This window comes from Macaca mulatta, chromosome 13, assembly GCF_049350105.2.
Source record: "Macaca mulatta isolate MMU2019108-1 chromosome 13, T2T-MMU8v2.0, whole genome shotgun sequence".
Classification (NCBI taxonomy): Eukaryota; Metazoa; Chordata; class Mammalia; order Primates; family Cercopithecidae; genus Macaca; species Macaca mulatta.
In genome coordinates this window covers 49,079,168-49,103,306 of record NC_133418.1, presented here as the reverse complement: position 1 = coordinate 49,103,306, position 24,139 = coordinate 49,079,168, and the positions used below count along the sequence as shown (strand labels likewise).

At 39.9% G+C, this 24,139-nt stretch overlaps 1 long non-coding RNA gene across 1 annotated transcript in view; it reads right to left on the bottom strand.

Annotated features, from left to right (window-relative positions):
- LOC144333998 (uncharacterized) overlaps positions 1 to 24,139 on the bottom strand; it is a 34,793-nt gene that overhangs the window by 9,400 nt on the left and 1,254 nt on the right. Inside the window, exon 2 of the long non-coding RNA XR_013403154.1 lies at positions 15,734 to 15,808. This is a non-coding gene — a long non-coding RNA (uncharacterized LOC144333998). The remainder of the gene's footprint in view (positions 1 to 15,733; positions 15,809 to 24,139) is intronic.

Sequence of the window (24,139 nt, the reverse complement as noted above, 5' to 3'; positions counted from 1 at the left end):
TGCAGCCTACACTGGTGATACCCAGGCAAACAGGGTGTGGAGTGGACCTCCAGCAAACTCCAACAGACCTGCAGCTGAGAGGGCCCTGACTGTTAGAAGGAAAAATAACAAACAGAAAGAACATCCACACCAAAACCCCATCTGTACATCACCAACATCAAAGACCAAAGGTAGATCAAACCACAAAGATGGGGAGAAAACAAAGCAGAAAAGCTGAAAATTCCAAAGATCAGAGCACCTCTTCTCCTCCAAAGGAACACAGTTCCTCGCCAGCAATGGAATAAAGCTGGACGGAGAATGACTTTGATGAGCTGACAGAAGTAAGCCTCAGAAGATCAGTAATAACAAACTTCTCTGAGCTAAAGGAGGATGTTTGAACCCATTACAAAGAATCTAAAAACCTTGAAAAAAGATTAGACAAATGGATAACTAGAATAAACAGCATAGAGAACACCTTAAATGACCTGATGGAGCTGAAAACCATGGCATGAGACTACGTGATGTATGCGCAAGCTTCAGTAGCCGATTTGATGAAGTGGAAGAAAGGGTATCAGTGATTGAAGATCAAATGAATGAAATGAAGTGAGAAGAGAAGTTTAGAGAAAAAAAGAGTAAAAGGAAATGAACAAAGCCTCCAAGAAATATGGGACTATGTGAAGAGACCAAATCTATGTCTGACTGGTGTACCTGAAAGTGACGGTGAAAATGGAACCAAGTTGGAAAACACTCTTCAGGATATCATCCAGGAGAACTTCCCAAACCTAGTAAGGCAGGCCAACATTCAAATTCAGGAAATACAGAGAATGCCACAAAGATACTCCTCGAGAAGAGCAACTCCAAGACACATAATTGTCAGATTCACCAAAGTTGAAATGAAGGAAAAAAGGTTAAGGGCAGCCAGAGAGAAAGGTCAGGTTACCCACAAAGGGAAGCCCATCAGACTAACAGCAGATCTCTTGGCAGAAACTCTACAAGCCAGAAGAGAATGGGGGCCAATATTCAACATTCTTAAAGAAAAGAATTTTCAACTCAGAATTTCATATCCAGCCAAACTAAGCTTCACAAGTGAAGGAGAAATAAAATCCTTTACAGACAAGCAAATGCTGAGAGATTTTGTCACCACCAGGTGTGCCTTATAGGAGCTCCTGAAGGAAGCACTAAACATGGAAAGGAACAAACGGTACCAGCCACTGCAAAAAGATGTCAAGTTGTAAAGACCATCGATGCTAGGAAGAAATGGCACCAACTAATGAGAAAAATAACCAGCTAACATCATAATGACAGGATCAAATACACAAAAATAACAATATTAACCTTAAATGTAAATGGGCTAAATGTCTCAATCAAAAGACACAGACTGGCAAATTGGATAAAGAGTCAAGATCCATCAGTGTGCTGTATTCAGCAGACCCATCTCACGTGCAGAGACACACATAGGCTCAAAATAAAGGGATGGAGGAAGATCTACGAAGCAAAGGGAAAACAAAAAGAAAAAGCAGGCACTGCAATCCTAGTCTCTGATAAAACAGACTTTAAAACAACAAAGATCAAAAGAGACAAAGAAGGCCATTACATAAAGGCAAAGGGATCAATTCAACAAGAAGAGCTAACTATCCAAAATATATATGCACCCAATACAGGAGCACCCAGATTCATAAAGCAAGTTCTTAGAGACCTACAAAGAGACTCAGACTCCCACACAATAATAATGGGACTTCAACATCCCACTGTCAACATTAGATCAATGAGACAGAAAGTTAACGAGGATATCCGGGAATTGAACTCAGCTCTGCACCAAGCAGACCTAACAGATATCTACAGAACTCTCCACTCCAAATCAACAGAATATACATTATTCTCAGCACCACAGTGCACTGATTCCAAAATTGACCACATAGTTGGAAGTAAAGCACTCCTCAGCAAATGTAAAAGAACAGAAATGATAACAAACTGTCTCTCAGACCACAGTGCAATCAAATAAGAACTCAGGTTAAGAAACTCACTCAAAACCACACAACTACATGGAAACTGAACAACCTGCTCCTGAAGGACTACTGGGTACATAATAAAATGAAGGCAGAAATAAAGATGTTCTTTGAAACTAATGAGAATAAAGACACAACATACCAGAATCTCTGGGACACATTTAAAGCAGTGTGTAGAGGGAAAGTTATAGCACTAAATACCCACAAGAGAAAGCAGGAAAGATCTAAAATCGACACCCTAACATTACACCTAAAAGAACTAGAGAAGCAAGAGCAAACACATTCAAAAGCTAGCAGAAGGCAAGAAATAACTAAGATCAGAGCAGAACTGAAGGAGATGGAGATGCAAAAGCCCTTCAAAAAATCAATGAATCCAGGACCTCTTTTTTTGAAAAGATCAACAAAATTGATAGACCACTAGCAAGACTAATAAAGAAAAAAAGAGCTAGGAATCAAATAGATGCAATAAAAAAATGATAAAGGGGATATCACCACCGATCCCACAGAAATACAAACTACCATCAGAGAATACTATAAACATCTCTATGCAAATAAAGTAGAAAATCTAGAAGAAACGGATAAATTCCTATACACATACACCCTTCCACGACTAAACCAGGAAGAAGTTGAATCCCTGAATAGATCAATAAAAGGCTCTGAAATTGAGGCAATAATTAGTAGTCTACCAACCAATAAAAAGTCCAGGACCAGACAGATTCACAGTTGAATTCTACCAGAGGTACAAAGAGGAGCTGGTACCATCTCTTCTGAAACTATTCCAATCAATAGAAAAAGAGGGAATCCTCCCTAACTCATTTTATGATGCCAGCATCATCCTGATATCAAAGCCTGGCAGAGATATAACAAAAAAAGAGAATTTTAGACCAATATCCCTGATGAACATTGATGCAAAAATCCTCAGTAAAATACTGGCAAACCAAATCCAGCAGCACATCAAAAACCTTATCCACCATGATCAAGTTGGCTTCATCCCTGGGATGCAAGGCTGGTTCAACATACGCAAATCAATAAACGTAACCCAGCATATAAACAGAACCAAAGACAAAAATCACATCATTATCTAAATAGATGCAGAAAAGCCCCTCAACAGAACTCAACAGCTCTTCATGCTAAAAACTCTCAATAAACTAGGTATTGATGGGACGTATCTCAAAATAATGAGAGCTATTTATGACAAATCCACAGCCAATATCATACTGAATGGGCAAAAACTGGAAGCATTCCTTTTGAAAACTGGCACAAGACAGGGATGCCCTCTCTCACCACTCCTATTCAACATAGTGTTGGAAGTTCTGGCCAGGGCAATCAGGCAGGAGAAAGAAATAAAGGGTATTCAATTAGGAAAAGAGGAAGTCAAATTGTCCCTGTTTGCAAACGACATGATTGTATATTTAGAAAACCCCATCATCTCAGCCCAAAATCTCCTTAGGCTGATAAGCAACTTCAGGAAAGTCTCAGGATACAAAATCAATGTGCAAAAATCACAAGCATTGTTGTATACCAAAAACAGACAAACAGAGAGCCAAATGAGTGAACCCCCATTCACAACTGCTTCAAAGAGAGTAAAATACCTAGGAATCCAACTTACAAGGGATGTGAAGGACCTCTTCAAGTAGAACTACAAACCACTGCTCAACGGAATAAAAGAGGACACAAACAAATGGAAGAACATCCCATCCTCATGGGTAGGAAGAATCAATATTGTGAAAATGGCCATACTGCCCAAGGTAATTTATAGATTCAATGCCATCCCCATCAAGCTACCAATGACTTTCTTCACAGAATTGGAAAAAAAACACTTTAAAGTTCACATGGAACCAAAAAAGAATCCACATTGCCAAGACAATCCTAAGCAAAAAGAATAAAGCTGGAGGCATCATGCTACCTGACTTCAAACTATACTACAAAGCTACAGGACCCAAAACAGCATGGTACTGGTACCAAAACAGAGATATAGACCAACAGAACAGTACAGAGTCCTCAGAATTAATACCACACATCTACAACCATCTGATCTTTGACAAACCTGACGAAAACAAGAAATGGAGAAAGGATTCCCTATTTAATAAATGGTGCTGGGAAAACTGGCTAGCCTTAAGTAGAAAGCTGAAACTGGATCCCTTCCTTACACCTTACAGAAAAAGTAATTCAAGATGGATTAAAGACTTAAATGTTAGATCTAAAACCATAAAAACCCTAGAAGAAAACCTAGGCAATTCCATTCAGGACATAGGCATGGGCAAGGACTTCATGACTAAAACACGAAAAGCAATGGCAACAAAAGCCAAAATTGACAAATGGGATCTAATTAAACTAAAGAGCTTCTGCACAGCCAAAGAAACTACCATCAGAGTGAATAGGCAACCTACAGAATGGGAGAAAATTTTTACAATCTACCCATCTGACAAAGGGCTAATATCCAGAATCTACAAAGAACTTAAACAAATTTACAAGAAAAATCAAGGAACTCCATCAAAAAGTGGGCAAAGGATATAAACAGACACTTCTCAAAAGAAGACATTTATGCAGCCAACAGACACATGAAAAAATGCTCATCATCACTGGCCATCAGAGAAATGCAAATCAAAACCACAATGAGATACCATCTCATACCAGTTAGAATAGCAATCATTCAAAAGTCAGGAAACAACAGGTGCTGGAGAGGATGTGGAGAAATAGGAACGCTTTTACACTGTTGGTGGGACTGTAAACTAGTTCAACCATTGTGGAAGACAGTGTGGCAATTCCTCAAGGATCTAGAAGTAGAAATACCATTTGACCCAGACATTCCATTACTAGGGATATACCCAAAGGATTATAAATCATGCTGCTATAAAGACACATGCACATGTATGTTTATTGCGGCACTATTCACAATAGCAAAGACTTGGAACCAACCCAAATGTCTGTTAATGATAGACTGGATTAAGAAAATGTGGCACATATACACTATGGAATACTATGCAGCCATAAGAAAGGATGAGTTCGTGTCCTTTGTAGGGACATGGATGAAGCTGGAAACCATCATTCTGAGCAAACTGTTGCAAGGACAGAAAACCAAACACCGCATGTTCTCACTCATAGGTGGGAATTGAATAATGAGAATACTTGGACACAGGGTGGGGAATATCACACACTGGGACCTGTCATGGGGTGGCAGTAGGTGGGAGGGATAACATTAGGAGAAATATCTAATGGTGTGGGTGCAGCACACCAACATGGCACATGTATACATATGTAAGAAACCTGCACGTTATGCACAGGTACCTGAGAACTTAAAGTATAATAAAAAAGATCAACACATCAAAGAGATATCTGCACTCCCATGTTTATTGCACCACTGTTCACAATAATCAAGATATAGAATAAGCTTAAGTGGCCATCAATGGATGAATGGTTAAAGGAAATGTGATATACATACACAATGGAACTCTATTCAGTCATGAAAAAGAATAAAATTCTCTCATTTGCAGAAACATTACTAGAACTAGAGGTTAATTAAGTAAAACAATCCAGGCAGAGAACTACAAATATCGCGTATTATCATTCATATGTGGGAGCTAAAAAGGTGGGTCTCATGGAGGTAGTGCATAGACTGGTGGTTACCAGAGGCTGGGTGGGGGGATATGTGTGTTGAGGGAAGGGGGAGACATAGATAAGGGGGTTAAGGGGTATAAGAATACAGTTATAGAGAAGGGATAAGTTATGGTATTCAATAGTACAGTAGAGAAACTACAGTTAACAACAATTTATTATATATTTCAATATAGCTAGAAGAGAATTGTAATGTTCCCAACATAAAGATAAATGTTTGAGGTGACAGATATCCCAACTACCCTGATCTGATCATTACACGTTGTATAAATGTATCAAAATATCACATGAATCCCCAAATATATACTGTGATGTCCTAATTTTTAAAACAAAGGAGAGAGAGAGACTTTTCAAAAAGGGAAGAAAGAGAAAAGCTAGAGGGGACCTAGACTGTCCAGCATTGCTGTGTGGTGCTGTGGCCACCAGAGGACAGCCTAACCACATATGCTGTGGAACTCCGCCTTCCAGAGCCCTGAGGGTGCAATGTTTTCCACACAACTGAGAAACAATTTTTTTTTTCTTCCAGCTTCGTGGAGGAAAATCATTGTCAAATATATTATATTATCTCCTACCCATTATAAGTTGATTGTTGTAACTGTTGCCTGTGAGTTAGTCTCACCATTTTCTGTCATTGTAGGTATCTGCTTAATATGAGATCAATGTATCTTTTTCGTCATTTTGCAAAGGAACTAAGAACTATCATAGTCGGTGCATTTGTGTTTTTATTTTATTTTTTAAAATTTATTTTATTCATTTATTTTTTTGAGATGGAGTCTTGCTCTGTCGCCCAGACTAGCATTAAGTGGCGCAATCTCGGCTCACCGCCACCTCTGCCTCCTAGGTTCAAATAATTTTCCTGCCTCAGCCTCCTAAGTAGCTGGGATTACAGGCGTGCCACCATGCCCGGCTAATTTTTGTATTTTTAGTACAGACGGGGTTTCACCATGTTGGTCAGGCTGGTCTCAAACTCCTGACCTTGTGATCTGCCTGCCTCAGCCTCCCAAAGTGCTGGGATTACAGGTGTGAGCCACTGCACTCAGCTATGTTTTTAAAATAGTGTATTGCTTTTCATTGTAAAACCGAAATGTACTTATTACAGAAAATGTAGATAGAAAAATTGAAAAAGCAGGAAACACGCTTAGTCTCACCACCCCGTCTATGCTTTGTTACTCATGATAGTCGATTTGGAGACATCACCGGTAACTATCAATATTGGCAAAATCAACAGCTGATGTTCAGGCAGCATGTGTAAGACCTCTCTGGTGAGGCGCTGGAAGCTCCTCTCGCATTCTGGGCCCCGTTGCCTGATTTGTGATTGTGAGGCTCACTGCTGGCTCTTGTTCCAGTTCCTACCCATATACATGCCCAGAGCTCTCACTGAAGGGTCATCCAGTCTCTCTGAACCCAGTAAGAATTGCCCCTGAGAGCAAGCAAAGACTTTCCTGTCTTCTCTCATCAAGCTTCCAATTGGTATGGATTTGCTGTTATTTCAGGGGCCCTGTTGTTATATATGGGCCCTGAGGTCCTACGGTCATATGGGCAGAGACCACAACTCATCCCACCTGGAGGCTGCTCAGGGGCTGAAAGTCTTCTTCATTCAATTCCTTCAGCCTACAGGAGTTTCCTGAGACACTTTTTTGTGCTGGGAGCTGGGACATAGCAACTGAAAAAAAGTCAATTTCTGCACTCCACAAACTTACAACCCCTTGGTAGAAAGATAATTATAAAATTATCACCACATTGTGACAAAGAATAGAAAGAAAAAGCTCAGGATGCCATGAGAAAGTAGAAGGAGGGTGACTCTAATTCAGGGTGCCACAGAAGGCTGTTGTAGAAGGTGAGTTTATGCTGAGACCCAGAAGGCAGCATAGAGGAAAAGGAGAGTGATCCAGGCAGAAGAAACTCTGCACCAAAACACCACTGCAAGCCAGGGTAGTCGGAGTGTGGTGAGCAGGTTAAGAAGGGAGAGATGAGCTACGGAGGTGGAGAGAGCGCTGGCCATGGAGAGCCATTGCTGATGTGTGATTTTCTCTAGGTGCAGAGGGATGCCAGCAGAGTGGTGGAGGAGAAGCCCAAAATGACTTCACTGGAAAACCCACTAATGAAATAAGAAAAGAAAGAAACTCAACAGTTTCTCTGTATATGACCATTATAGGTGGTAACTGGTCAGCTCACATTCTCTCCCTCTCTAAAAGTGTAGGCATAATTTATATGAATCCTCCTACATTGGCATTTTTTTAGATACACATTTCACTAAGGGTTAGCTGGTTGCAATCTCACTATTTTGGAAAAAAATATTTTCATAGACCCTTCTAGAAAACTCCTTGAGCAATGGAAAGTTTATTAGAAAGAATTATAGACTTTGGCGCATGCCTGTGGTCCCAGCTACTTGGGAGGCTGAGGCAGGAGAATCGTTTGAACCCAGGAGGTAGAAGTTGCAATGAGCTGAGATCATGCCACTGCACTCCAGCCTGGCATCAGTGAGACTCCATTTCAAGAAAAGGAAGGAAGGAAGGAAGGAAGGAAGGAAGGAAGGAAGGAAGGAAGGAAGGAAGGAAGGAAGGAAGGAAGGAAGGAAGGAAAGAAGGAAGGAAGGAAGGAAGGAAGGAGGGAGGGAGGGAGGGAGGGAGGGAGGGAAGGAAGGAAGGAGGGGAAAGAAAGAAAGAATTGCAGAATAGGAACAGCTCCAGTCTCCAGCTCCCAGCACGAGCGACACAGAAGACGGGTGATTTCTGCATTTTCAACTGAGGTACCGGGTTCATCTCACTAGGGAGTGCAGGACAATCAGTGCTGGTCAGCTGCTGCAGCCCGACCAGTGAGAGAGACCAGCATTGCCTCACCTGGGAAGCGCAAGGGGGAAGGGAATCCCTTTTCCTAGCCAGGGGAACTGAGACACACAACACCTGGAAAATCGGGTAACTCCCACCCCAATACTGTGCTTTACCAAGGATCTTAGCAAATGGCACACCAGGAGATTATATCCCACATGTGGCCGGGAGGGTCCCATGCCTGCGGAGCCTCCCTCATTGCTAGCAGAGCAGTCTGCGATCTAACTGCAAGGCAGCAGCGAGGCTGGGGGAGGGGCGCCGGCCATTGCTGAGGCTTAAGTAGGTAAACAAAGCTGCTGCAAAGCTCCAACTGGTTGGAGCCCACTGCAGCTCAAGGAGGCCTGCCTGTGTCTGTAGACTCCACCTCTGGGGACAGGATACAGCTAAACAACAACAAAAAAAAACCAGCCAAAACCTCTGCAGATGCAAACAACCCTGTCTGACAGCTTTGAAGAGAGCAGTGGATCTCCTAACACGGAGGTTGAGATCTGAGAACGAACAGACTGCCTGCTCAAGTGGGTCCCTGACCCCTGAGTAGCCTAACTGGGAGACATCCCCCACTAGGTGCAGACCAACATCCCACACCTCACATGGCGGGGTACACCCCTGAGACGAAGCTTCCAAAGGAAGAATCAGACAGGTACACTCGCTGTTCAGCAATATTCTATATTCTGCAGCCTCTGCTGCTGATATGCAGGCAAACAGGGTCTGAAGTGGACCTCAAGCAATCTCCAACAGACCTACAGCTGAGGGTCCTGACTGTTAGAAGGAAAACTAACAAACAGAAAGGACACCCACACCAAAACCCCATCAGTACCTCACCATCATCAAAGACCAGCAGCAGATAAAACCACAAAGATGGGGAAAAAGCAGGGCAGAAAAGCTGGAAATTCAAAAAATAAGAGCGCATCTCTCCCTCCAAAGGAGTTGCAGCTCATCGCCAGCAATGGATCAAAGCTAGATGGAGAATGACTTTGATAAGTTGAGAGAAGAAGGCTTCATTCCATCAAACTTCTCAGAAATAAAGGAGGAATTACATACCCAGTGCAAAGAAACGAAAAATCTTGAAAAAAGAATGGAAGAATGGATAACTAGAATAATCAATGCAGAGAAGGCCATAAACGAACTGACAGAGATAAAAACCATGACACGAGAAATACGTGACAAATGCACAAGCTTCAGTAACTGACTCGATCAACTGGAAGAAAGAGTATCAGCAACTGAGGATCAAATGAATGAAATGAAGCGAGAAGAGAAGTCTAAAGAAAAAAGAGGAAAAAGAAATGAACAAAGCCTTCAAGAAGTATGGGATTATGTGAAAAGACCAAATCTACGTCTCATTGGGGTGCCTGAAAGTGAGGGGAAAAATGGAACCAAGTTGGAAAACACTCTTCAGGATATCATCCAGGAGAACTTCCCCAACCTAGTAAGGCAGGCCAACATTCAAATTCAGAAAATATAGAGAACACCACAAAGATACTCCTCGAGAAGAGCAACTCCAAGACACATAATTGTCAGATTCTCCAAAGTTGAAACGAAGGAAAAACTGTTAAGGGCAGCCAGAGAGAAAGGCCGGGTTACCCACAAAGGGAAGCCCATCAGACTAACAGCAGATCTCTCAGCAGAAACTCTACAAGCCAGAAGAGAGTGGGGGCCAATATTCAATATTCTAAAAGAAAAGAATTTTAAACCCAGAATTTCATATCCAGCCAAACGAAGTTTCATCAGTGAAGGAGAAATAAAATCCTTTACAGAAAAGCAAATGCTTAGAGATTTTGTCAACACCAGGCCTGCCTTACAAGAGACCCTGAAGGAAGCACTAAACATGGAAAGGAACAACCGGTATCTGCCATTGCAAAAACATGCCAAAATGTAAAGACCATCGATGCTAGGAAGAAACTGCATCAACTAATGAGCAAAAAAACCAGTTAATATAATGACAGGATCAAGTTCCCACATAACAATATTAACCTTAAATGTAAATGAACTAAATGGTCCAATTGAAAGACACAGACTGGCAAACTGGATAAAGAGTCAAGACCCATCAGTTTGCTGTATTCAGGGGACACATCTCACATGCAGAGACACACATACGCTCAAAATAAAGGGATGGCGGAAGATCTACCAAGCAAATGGAGAACAAAAAAAAGCAGGGGTTGCATTCCTAGTCTCTGATAAAACAGACTTTAAACCATCAAAGATCAAAAGAGACAAAGAAGGCCATTACATAATGGTAAAGGGATCAATTCAACAGGAAGAGCTAACTATCCTAAATATATATGCACCCAATACAGGAGCACCCAGATTCATAAAGCAAGTTCTTAGAGACTTACAAAGAGACTTAGACTCCCATACAATAATAATGGGAGACTTCAACACCCCACTGTCAACATTAGACTGATCAAAGAGACAGAAAGTTAACAAGGATATCCAGGAATTGAACTCATCTCTGCACCAAGAGGACCTAATAGACATCTCCAGAACTCTCCACCCAAAATCAACAGAATATATATTCTTCTCAGCACCACATCGTACTTACTCCAAAATCGACCACGTAATTGGAAGTAAAGCACTCCTCAGCAAATGTACAAGAACAGAAATTATAACAAACTGTCTCTCAGACCACAGTGCAATCAAACTAGAACTCAGGACTAAGAAACTCAATCAAAACCACTCGACTACATGGAAACTGAACAACCTGCTCCTGAAGGACTACTGGGTACATAACGAAATGAAGGCAGAAATAAAGATGTTCTTTGAAACCAATGAGAACAAAGATACAACATACCAGAATCTCTGGGACACATTTAAAGCAGTGTGTAGAGGGAAATTTATAGTGCTAAATGCCCACAAGAGAAAGCTGGAAAGATCTAAAATTGACACTATACATCACAATTAAAAGAACTAGAGAAGCAAGAGCAAACACATTCAAAAGCTAGCAGAAGGCAAGAAATAACTAAGATCAGAGCAGAACTGAAGGAGATAGAGACACAAAAAAACCTCCAAAAAATCAATGAATCCAGGAGTTGTTTTTTCAAAAGATCAACAAAATTGATAGACTGCTAGCAAGACTAATAAAGAAGAAAAGAGAGAAGAATCAAATAGACACAATAAAAAATGATAAAGGAGATATCACTACCGACCCCACAGATATACAAACTACCATCAGAGAATACTATAAACACCTCTACAAAAATAAACTAGAAAATCTAGAAGAAATGGATAATTTTCTGGACACTTACACTCTCCCAAGACTAAATCAGGAAAAAGTTGAATCCCTGAATAGACCAACAGCAGCCTCTGAAATTGAGGCAATAATTAATAGCCTACCAACCAAAAAAGGTCCAGGACCAGATGGATTCACAGCTGAATCTACCAGAGGTACAAGGAGGAGCTGGTACCATCCTTTCTGAAACTATTCCAATCAATAGAAAAAGAAGGAATCCTCCCTAACTCATTTTATGAGGCCAACATCATCCTGATACCAAAGCCTGGCAGAGACACAACAAAAAAAGAGAATTTTAGACCAATATCCCTGATGAACATCGATACAAAAATCCTCAATAAAATACTGGCAAACCAAATCCGGCAGCACATCAAAAAGCTTATCCACCATGATCAAGTGGTTTTCATCCCTGGGATGCAAGGCTGGTTCAACATATGCAAATCAATAAACGTAATCCAGCATATAAACAGAACCAAAGACAAAAAACAACTTGATTATGTCAATAGACATAGAAACGGTCCTTGACAAAATTCAACAGCGCTTCATGCTAAAAACTCTCAATAAATTCGGTATTGATGGAACATATCTCAAAATAATAAGAGCTATTTATGACAAACCCACAGCCAATATCATACAGAATGGGCAAAAACTGGAAGGATTCCCTTTGAAAACTGGCACAAGACAGGGATGCCCTCTCTCACCATTCCTATTCAACATAATGTTAGAAGTTCTGGCCAGGGCAATCAGGCAGGAGAAAGAAATAAAGGGTATTCAGTTAGGAAAAGAAGAAGTCAAATTGTCCCTGTTTGCAGATGACATGATTGTATATTTAGAAAACCCCATTGTCTCAGCCCAAAATCTCCTTAGGCTGATAAGCAACTTCAGGAGTCTCAGGATACAAAATTAATGTGCAAAAATCACAAGCATTCTTATACACCAGTAAGAGACAAACAGAGAGCCAAATCATGAATATACTTCCATTCACAATTGCTTCAAAGAGAATAAAATACCTAGGAATCCAACTTACAAGGGATATAAAGGACCTCTTCAAGGAGAACTACAAACGACTGCTCAGTGAAATAAAAGAGGACACAAACAAATGGAAGAACATACCATGCTCATGGATAGGAAGAATCAATATCGTGAAAATGGGTAATTTATAGATTCAATGCCATTCCCATCAAGCTACCAATGACTTTCTTCCCAGAATTGGAAAAAAACTGCTTTAAAGTTCATATGGAACCAAAAAAGAGCCTGCATTGCCAAGACAATCCTAAGCAAAAAGAACAAAGCTGGAGGCATCACACTACCTGACTTCAAACTATACTACAAGGCTACAGTAACCAAAACAGCAGGGAACTGGTACCAAAACAGACATATAGACCAATGGAACAGAACAGAGTCCTTAGAAATAATACCACACATCTACAGCCATCTGATCTTTCACAAACCTGACAAAAACAAGAAATGGGGAAAGGATTCCCTCTTTAATAAATGGTGCTGGGAAAACTGGCTAGCCGTAAGTAGAAAGCTGAAACTGGATCCTTTCCTTACTCCTTATACGAAAATTAATTCAAGATGGATTAGAGACTTAAATGTTAGACCTAATACCATAAAATCCCTAGAAGAAAACCTAGGTAATACCATTCAGGACATAGGCATGGGCAAGGACTTCATGACTAAAACACCAAAAGCAACGGCAACAAAAGCCAAAATCGACAAATGGGATCTAATGAAACTAAAGAGCTTCTGCACAGCAAAAGAAACTACCATCAGAGTGAACAGGCAACCTACAGAGTGGGAGAAAATTTTTGCAATCTACTCATCTGAGAAAGGGGTAATATCCAGAACCTACAAGGAACTCAAACAAATTTACAAGAAAAAAACAAACAACCCCATCAAAAAGTGGGCAAGGGATATGAACAGACATGTCTCAAAAGAAGACATGCATACAGCCAACAGGCACATGAAAAAAATGCTCGTCATCACTGGCCATCAGAGAAATGCAAATCAAAACCACAATGAGATACCATCTCACACCAGTTAGAATAGCAATCATTAAATAGTCAGGAAACAACAGGTGCTGGAGAGGATGTGGAGAAATAGGAACACTTTTACACTGTTGGTGGGATTGTAAACTAGTTCAACCATTTTCAAAAACAGTATGGCGATTCCTCAAGGATCTAGAACTAGAAGTACCATATGACCCAACCATCCCATTACTGGGTATATACCCAAAGGATTATAAGTCATGGTGCTATAAAGACACATGCACACATATGTTCATTGCAGCACTATTCACAATAGCAAAGACTCGGAATTAACCCAAATGTCCATCAGTGACAGACTGGATTAAGAAAATGTGGCACATATATTCCATGGAATACTATGCAGCCATAGAAAAGGATGAGTTTGTGTCCTTTGTAGGGACATGGATGCAGCTGGAAACCATCATTCTCAGCAAACTATTGCAAGAACAGAAAACCAAACACCACATGTTCTCACTCATAGGTGGGAAATGAGATCACTTGGACTCTGGAAGGGGGACATCACACACCATGGCCTATTATGGGGAGCGGGGAGGGGGAGAGATGGCATTGGGAGTTATACCTGATGTAAATGATGGATTGATGGGTGCTGATGAGTTGATGGGTGCAGCACACCAACATGGCACCAGTATACATATGTAACAAACCTGCACGTTACGCACATGTACCCTAGAACTTAAAGTATAATCATAAAAAAAATTAAAAAAAAGAATTGTAGACTTTATCAAGTAAAATTTTATGAAGTTTACCCCAAGAGCCAATTGCAAGCAATTATCAAGAAATATAATTGATATTTCCCCGGATAAGTTCGTAGGAGAGGATGTACAAATTGTGACATTGGGAATAGAACTTTGTGATTAATAACTATTTGAAGTCTAAAAACTCCATCTAAACAATAATGAATTGATACTATTACTCAGCCCTCTCCTCTGTACAGATAGAAGCTGCAGGACTCTGTGGGGTGGGCCTTGGCCGCACCTCTAAAGGGAATGCCTTTCTACTGTGAAATAACATTCTAAATGCATTTCAATACCAAGATTTGTAGGTTAAGCCCTAGTGCATGTCTTGACTAGGGGCTTTATCATTCCCAGAAATGGGTGATTTTGCCCTTGGTTGCTTATATTTATAGATGTAATAAAGTAAGTAAATATGTTATTTATGATTTTATCATAATTTATATCACCATAACTATCATAAAAATGATATATAGATCCAGTTAATTATTAATTCTGTCATAATTTTTTGTATTATTGAATTGCCACATTTGGGTTAGTCATTCCCATTATAATGAACACTGGTTTTTTTTCCCCCAAGATTTTGTTGAACAATTGAATGAACACTTCTGGCATGACTGTCATCCACTAGAACATTTCAGAGCTTGCGGTGAGTTTATATTTACTGTGAATAAGAGGTAGAGCAGCTGGGTTAAAATGTTATAATTTATGTCTCCTCCACTTGACATCGTCAATCTTTCAATATTTTTTCCAGTCAATGATGTAATTTCTTAATATTAATCATTTATCTCTTCTACAATTTGAAAGAAATGTTTCCAAGTTGATCACTGGTGTTTTATGTACTTATTTAATTTATTTTTTGAGACAGGGTCTTGCTTTGTCCTCCAGGCTGGAGTGCAGTGGTGCGATCTCGGCTCACTGAAACCTCCGCCTCCCAGGTTCAAGCGATTCTCCTGCCTCACTCAGCCTCTCGAGTAGCTGGGACTACAGGCATGTGCCACCATGCCTGGGTAATCTCTGTATTTTTGGTAGAAACGAGGTTTTGCCATGTTGGTCAGGCTGGTCTCAAACTCCTTATCTCATATGATCCACCCACCTTGGCCTCCCAAAGTGCTGGGATTTACAGGCATGAGCCACTGCACTTGGCAATCACTAGTGTTTAAAATTTGTTTATGATATCTGTTTTTCATCTAGAAGATTTCAGTGGTAAGGGGGTCAAACTTATCAATCTCTCTCTTCATGGCTTTGGGGTTTTTTCATTCTATTTAAAAAGGCGTTACAATTTATTTTTACTTACAATGTCTTGCATGTTTTTTTCTCATAGTTATGTCTTCATTCCATCCATAAGTTTTCATTTTTCAAAATTCAATTTCTAGAATAGATAATTATAAGGTTAATAGTCAAACAATACAAAAATGCATACAGTGAAAGTGCTAGCTCCAACCTTGTTTCTTCTTTTTCTAAGCCTTTTCTATCCTAGGGAAGGTAAGTTCTTTCATTTGTGGGATATATATATAAATCTTATATATATGATATTATTCTTATATATATATATTCTTATATATATATGATATTCTTCCAGAAGTTCTTTACGCATATCAAGTAAATAGAAATATAAGATACTGATTTTCCAAAATTGTGAAGTATGGATCAATTCATATTTTTTTCCACCAGATATCTAATTGTCTGAACATCGTTTTTCCATCCTTTCCACATTTATTTTATTTATTGTTATTATTATTTGAGACAGAGTCTCGCTCTGTCACCCAGGGTAGAGTGCAGTGGCACGGTCTCAGCTCACTGCAACCTCTACCTCCCCAATTCAAGTGATTCTGTGCCTCAGCCTCCCAAAGTTCTGGGATTACAGGTGTGTGCCACCACGCCCAGCCAATTTTTGTATTTTTAGTGGAGATGAATTTTCGCCATGTTGGCCAGACTGATCTTAAAATTCTGGCCTCAAGTGACCCAAAGGCCTCAGCCTCCCAAAGTGCTAGGATTACAAGCATGGGCCACTGCACCTGGCCTCCACACTGATTTTAAGTGCCAGTTTACTCACATCATAAATTCTCATACACATGTGTAACTGTTTTAAATTGGTTTTTTAAAATTTTTATTCCTACTTTGTCCTTCCTGTGTCAATAACATTTTTTCTTGTTCCTTTTTTCCAGGTTTGCTCCTCCGTGAAGCAATGGAACAGACTATGTTTCCAGGCTAGATATTTACTTAGTTACAACCCTGCAGAACTCAGCCCCATTCATACTTTTAAACTCAGATCAGATCATCAGATTACATCACCAGCTCCCACTCCCCCGACCCCCATATTCCCACTGTGCTCTATGCCTCTCTCTTCCTATTTAGCAGGTAATGTTGTCATTGTTTGACAGTCTTTCCTTTACACTATAGCATCCTATTATGAAGACACTAGGATTATCAACTTTGTATCTCCATGATCTAGCCCAGTGCCTGGCACATGGTAGGTGAACAATAAAACTTGTTAAATAAAATAGAAGGCTGACTGACCAGATGAATAAATGAATGAATGAAAGAGTGATTGAGAAATATCTGCTCTACCTTCTCTTGCCATCCTAGACTGTCTCTTCTCACATTTTACTTCCATCACCATCATGGTCTTCCCCACCGTCCCTCTCTCCTATACTTGCCATCAGTGTGTGATGAATTATCCACAAGAATGGGCTGTATTTCCAACAAGGCCTACATCCATTTCTGACTAGGGCTCAAAGTCCAAATCTGTGTAAAAATCCTAGTCAGCTCAAGATATTCACCAAGCAAAAAAGGAAATAAATATTTCTTACTAAGTTGAGGATGGCTGGAGAGAATTAGCTCACAAATACTAAGAATATTTTAGTATTACATATGTAATTTAAAAATATAAAAGGCTAGCAAATATGAAGTGCTATGGCGTTGTTTAATAGTCATTGCAATGAAACATTGGCTAGCTTGTAGAAAAAATATTATACTTTCGTACATTTGAATATGAAAATGATTTTGTGGCAGGCAGCTTGTAAGATGGCCTCCAATAATCCCCACCTCCTCGTATTTCTGGCTTTGGGGTGCATTTCACTTGAGTGTAAGCTGGACCTAGTGACTTGTTTCTAATGAACAGAATCACGGTAACAGTGATGGCACGTTGCTTCTGAGATTAGGTAACAAAAAGACTGTGACTTCTGTCTTGTTCACCTTCTTGTTCCATTGTTGGCTCACTCCGAGGGAAGCCAGGTACCTGTTACGAGCTGCTGTATGGAAAGGTTCATACAGCAAGGAACCAATGTCCCCAGCCAATAGCCAGCAAGGCTGCTTCTAGTCACAGAATGAGCTGGCAAGCAGATCTTCCCTTAGTTGAGCCTTGAGTTGACTATAGCCCCAGCCAACCTCTTGATTGCAGCATTGTGAAAGACCTGGTGTCAAAATCACTCAACTAAGCTACTTCTGGATTTCTCACCCACAGAACCATACAACAATAAATGTTTGTTGTTTTAAGCTGTTAAATTTAGAAGCAACTTATTAAATAGTTATAGATAGTGAATAAAGGAGTGTATGTGTAGCGGGGGTGAGCTTATGAGGCAATACGAAGTTCCTTCATCCAGGCAAAATATATACTTCAAGGCTTCACAGATAATATTGACTTTGGAGAATCTGTCATGGCCCTGGGTCTGACTTTTGATTTTGAAAGCCCAGAACCTGATTTTCAGCACAGCATGAAATAGATACATCATTTAGGGCAGACTTACATGAACCAAACTTATGAAATTGATATGACAAAACTAAATGCTAGTTTATTAACTTATAAGTGAACAAAAAATAATATGCTGACCAGAATACCAGAACATTTATGTCTTTGTGACCACCACTTTCTCTCCTTGAAGGCAAAATTTAATGTCAAATATGGAAGGGATTGCTTGATGAACACGGAACAAAGGGAGTTTAATACAGGTTTCAAGTGTTTATTGGCAACAAGCTAAGTCTCCTATTAGGGATTATTTCATCCATGGAATCAGACAACTTGACAACTGTTGTCTATAACTTCCTTCATTTATGTCTGCCCCAGGATGGACTCATCAGTGGGCCTGGAAATTCCCCAAATTACTTGTCTAAGGCTCTTTCCTTTTCTGGCTGGGCACTGGCTAACTTTTCATGTTGTAACTGGTTTTCCAGACTACCATTATGACTAATCCCTCTTTGGAATGAGAGATTTCTTCTTCTTCCTTCTTCTTTTTCTTCTTTTTCTTTCCTCCTCCTCCTCTTCCTCCTCCTTCCTTTCCTCACTCCCTCCCTCCCTTCTTTGGAATAAGAGATTTCTTTCTTTTTTTCCTCCCCCACCCCTCCTCCTCCCCCCCTTCTTTGGAATGAGAGATTTCTTCTTCTTCCTTCTTTTTTCTTCTTTCTTTCCTCCTCCTCCTCCTCCTCCTCCTCCTCCTCCATTCAGCAGCTAGCAAGGCACAGCGGCTCACAGGTGTAATCCCAACACTTTGGGAAGCCTAGGCAGGTGAATCACTTGAACCTACAAGTTTAAGACTAGCCTGGGGAACAAGATGAAACTTTGCCTCTACTAAAAATGCAAGAATTAGCCAGGTGTAATGGTGTGCATCTGTAATCCCAGCTACTTGGGAGGCTGAGGTACAAGAATCATTTGAACCCAGGAGGTGGAGGCTGCAGTGAGCCAAGATCGTGCCATTGCACTCCAACCTGGGCAACGGAGCAATACTCTGTCTCCCCACACAAAAATAAAATAACATAAAAAATAAAAATTAAAAAAAATCAGTGGCTAGATGTGTGGGTTTGTTACATGGATATATTGGGTGATGCTGAGGTTTGGGCTTCTATTAATCCCATCACCCAAATAGTAAACATAGTACCCAATAGATACTTTTTCAGCCCTTATCCCCCTCACACCCTCCCCACTCTTGGAATACTCAGTGTCTATTGTTCCCATCTTTATGTCCCTGAGTACCCATTTAGCTCCCTCTTAGAAGTGATAACATTCAGTATTTGGTTTTCTGTTTCAGTGTTAATTCACTGAGGATAATGGCCCCTGGTTGCATCTATGTACCTGAAAAGGACATGATTTCATTCTTTTTATGGCTATGTAGTATTCCATGGCATATATGTACATTTCTTTATCCGATCCACCATTGGTGGGCACCTGGTTTGATTCCATGTCTTTGCTATAGTGAAGAATGCTGCAATGAACATATGAGTGCATACGGCTTTTTGGTAGAATGATTTTTATTTTTGTTTGTATGTATGTATGTATTTATTTATTTATTTAGAGATAGAGTCTCACTCTGTCATCCAGGCTGGAGTGCAGTGGCGCAATCTCGGCTCACTGCAAGCTCTGCCTCCCAGGTTCACACCATTCTCCTGCCTCAGCCTCCCAAGTAGCTGGGACTACAGACGCCCGCCACCGTGCCCGGTTAATTTTTTTATTTTTAGTAGAGACGGGGTTTCACCATGTTAGCCAGGATGGTCTCGATCTCCTGACCTCGTGATCCACCTGCCTCGGCCTCCCAAAGTGCTGGGATTACAGGCGTGATCCGCTGTGCCCTGCCAGTAGAAGTAATGGAATTCCTCGGTCAAACGGTAATTCCATTTTTAGTTATTTTAAATCTCCAGACTACTTTCCACAGGGGCTTAACTAATTTATTAACCAACACTGTGTAAATGTTTCCTTTTCTTCACAGTCTTGCTAACATCTGTTATTTTTTTACTTTTTAATAATGGCCATTCTGACTGGTGCAAAAATGGTTTCTCATTTGGCTTTGATTTGTCTGATGGTTAGTAATGTTGAGCTTTCTTTTTATATGTTTGTTGGCTGCTTATAGGTCTTCTTTTGAGACGTGTCTGTTCATGTCCTTTCCCCACTTTTTAAGGGTGTTTTTTTTTCTTGTTCAATTATGTAAATTTCTTATGGATTCTGAATATGAATTAAACATTTTTCAGATGCATAGTTTACAAATATTTTCTCCCATTCTGTAAGATGTCTGTTTACTCTGTTGATAGTTTATTTTGCTGTGCAGAAGCTCTTTATTTAGATCTCAATTGTCAATTTTTGTTTTTTGCTGCATTTGCTTTTTAGACTTAATCATAAATTCTATGTCTAGGCGAATGTCCAGAAGAGTACACCCTAGGCTTTATTCTAGGATTTTTGTAGTTTGAGGTCGTACATGTAAGTTTTTAACCCATTTGGAGTTAATTTTTGTATGTGGTGAGAGGTAGCAGTCTAGTCTCATTCTTCAGCATATAGTCAGCCAGTTTTCCCAGCACAATTTATTGAATACGATGCCATCTCCCCACTGCTAATTTTTGTAGACTCTGTTAAAGATTAGTTGGTTGTAGGTATGTGGCTTTATTTGTTGATTCTCTATTGTGTTCCATTGGTCTATTTGTTTCTTTTTGTACCAGTGCCATACTGTTTTGGAGACTGTAGCCTTGTAGTACAGTGTAAAGTCAGATCATGTCATTCCTCCTGCTTTACTCTTTTTGCTCAGGATTTCTTTGGCTATTTGGACTCTTTCTTGTTTCCATATGAATTTTAGAATTGTTTTTTTCTCCTGACAGTAATTTAATAGTAATGTTGTTGAATATGTAAATTACTTTGGGCAGTATGGACATTTTAGTGACATTGATTCTTCCAATCCATGAGCATGGAATGTTTTTCCATTTGTTTGTGTTATCTATAATTTATTTCAGCAGTGTTTTGTAGTTCTTGTTGTAGAGATTTCATCTCCTTGGTTAGATGTATTCCCAGGTATTTTATGTTTTTGGTGGCTATTGTAAATGGGACTGCATTCTTGATTTGGTTCTCAGCTTGAATATTGTTGGTGTATAGACTAGACATACTACAGATTTTTGCATATTAATTTTGGAACCTGAAACTTTACTGAAGTTGTTTATCAGGTCTAGGAGTCTTTTGGTAGCACCTTTAGGGTTTTCTAGGTATAGGAGATTCTTTTTTTGGAAATTAGTCTATTTAACAGATGAATCAGATTATAGTTTTCTCTTGCTGGCATCTTTAAAGTAAGTTTTACAAAAAGCTTTTTTTTTTTTTTTCAATTAGGTGAAGGATATGTTAATTAGCTCAACCGTGGTAATCATTTCACATTGCATACATATATCAAATCACGATGTTGTACACCTTAAATATATACAAATTTTATCTTCAATCATGTCTCAATGAAGTTGGAAAAAAATAACTTATTATGATCTATATATTTATCCCCAAACTTTATGCATTATCTCAATTTAATCCTTATACCAACTCAATGAGGTAGGTATACCTCTATCCTATTACTCATGAAGAAACAAAAGCAGAGATGGGAACCTCTCTCAAAGACTCACAGCTAGTACATTACAGAATTTTTTTTTTACTGACTCTACCTCAAAAATAGATGGAGATATAGAAAAACAAATAACACTTTCTATTTCTATTGCCTCTACCTCGATTGTTCCCAAATTGGAACAACTATCAGAATCACCTGGAGGATCTGTTAAAGCACAGATCACTGGGTTCTGTGCCCAAAGTTTTAAATTCAGTAAGTCTGGGGGTGGGGCCTGAGAATTTGTATTTTTAACATGTTCCCTGGTTGTGCTGACGTTGCTAGTCAAGGCTCTTATTAGGGATGATTTTAAGATGACTTTAAGAACCATTTTTTTTTTTTTTTTTCTGTTCCAGGTTAGCACCTCTCTCTTTTGGAATATTACAATAATTTCCTGCTTCTCATCCGTTTTCTAAAGTACAATCAGAGTGATCTACCTAATTTTACTTAGAAATATTTATTGGGTGCCAGATATTCTACTAGAGGATGCAATAATGAGCAAAACAGACAAAGATCCTGATGTCACAATAACCTGAAGCAGCCAGTTTGCCTGGAATACTTTCTTCCCTTGGCTGAACATTATATAATGATGTTCATGATCTCCTTTCCATGGGTGTAAAACACAGAAGTAAATAATTAAAGTTCTATTCCTGTAATCAGCTCACAAAATGGTTGAGCCAGCTCTGTGCTCTTTGATTTTGCTCTATGAAGTTGTTTGGTGGAATAATTTAAACTCCAGCTTGTTCTCCACATTAAGATAAGGTCAAAATGGCCTGATGGATGTTGGGTGAGCAAGAATATAGGAGAAAATTAAATAAGATTCTTTAGGTTCATTCTTCCAGTTTTGTAAAACTCTACACAACTATTCCTTCAACTGTAGAAGTGGGGAGGGCAGCAGGCATGGCTTGGCAATGTCTAGTAAATTCTGCCGTCCTCCTGTGAAGGTCTTTTATTTTTCTGCCCCTGCCCATAGCACCAATCCTAGCAAGAGTGAAGGCCAAGTGTTCTGGGCATGGTTAATACAGAAAAATCTTCACGACTGCCAGTCATGATTATCTTTGCCTCTCCTCCCTTTTACTCTTAACAGTTTGAAGTCTACTTTTCTGGGTAGGTAGAAGAGCCAAAATATTGCTCATCTGAAATTTTGGTTGTGTGATTCCTTGTCATTTATAGAATAAATTCTTGTTCTAATCGAAGAAGCTAGAGTTAAAATACAAGGCCCTGTCTTTCTTCACAGCACCCTGAGTTCTGTGCTCAAAACATGGCCCTGTTCCTCAGGCTGATGTAACAGCTCATGTTTTTCAGGATGCCAAGCTGGAGTATGGGGGCCAAGCTGCAGAGGTTGATTGCTTTTTTGAGCATTTGATTTCTGTCAAAAGTAAACAGTAAGGCTTTAAACTGGGGAAACCCAAGAACAGGGTATTCATTTCTGTGCCATCTTTTTTGGTTGCTGTGTCAAGGACTGGAGGTAACTACAGGAAGGAAGACTAATGAGAAGGCTGTTGCAGGGATCTCCAGGGATCCTGAGGGGAAAAAATGGTGACCTAGACTGGTAATATGGATGCAAAGATGAGAAGGTACATGGATTCCTGAAATATTTGATGGTGCCAGGCATACTTTTTGGAACTTCATCCAAGGGGAGATAGGGAAGAATCAAGGTTGGCACTGAAATTTTTGGCTTAGGCAAGAGAGTGGATGCTGAAGTCATTCCCTGAGATAGCCAATACTGGGAAGGAAGTCTGGAGGTGAACAAGATGAACTCAGTATGGATATGCTGAATTTGAGGTAAATTTGGGACATTAATACAACTGAAATGACTAATATGTAGTTAAATAATCACATTACTCTAAGTGTTCAATCCTTATACTGTGTCACCATTGCTAACAAATTCCAAATTTCTTTTTTTGTGTGTTTGTTTCTCTTTTTCTTTCCTTTTTTTTTTTTTCTTTTTTTTTTTGAGATGGAGTTTCACTCTTGTTGCCCAGGCTGGACTACAAAGGCACAATCTCAGCTCACTGCAACCGCTGCCTCCTGGGTTCAAGAGATTCTCCTGCCTTAGTCTCCCAAGTAGCTGGGATTACAGGAGCCTGCCACCAAACTAGGATACATTTTTTTTTATTTTTAGTAGAAACGGGGTTTCACCATGTTGGCCAGGCTAGTCTCAAACTCCTGACCTCAGGCGATCTGCCCACCTTGGCCTCCCAAAATGCTGGGGTTAAAGGCGTGAGCCACCGTGCCTGGCTATGTTTGTTTTGCAGAGGTAAGTTCTCACTATGTTGCCCAGGCTGGTTTCCAACTCATGGACTCAAGGGATCCTCCTGCCTCGGTTTCCCAAAGTGCTGGGATTACAGGCATACCTGGCCACGCCC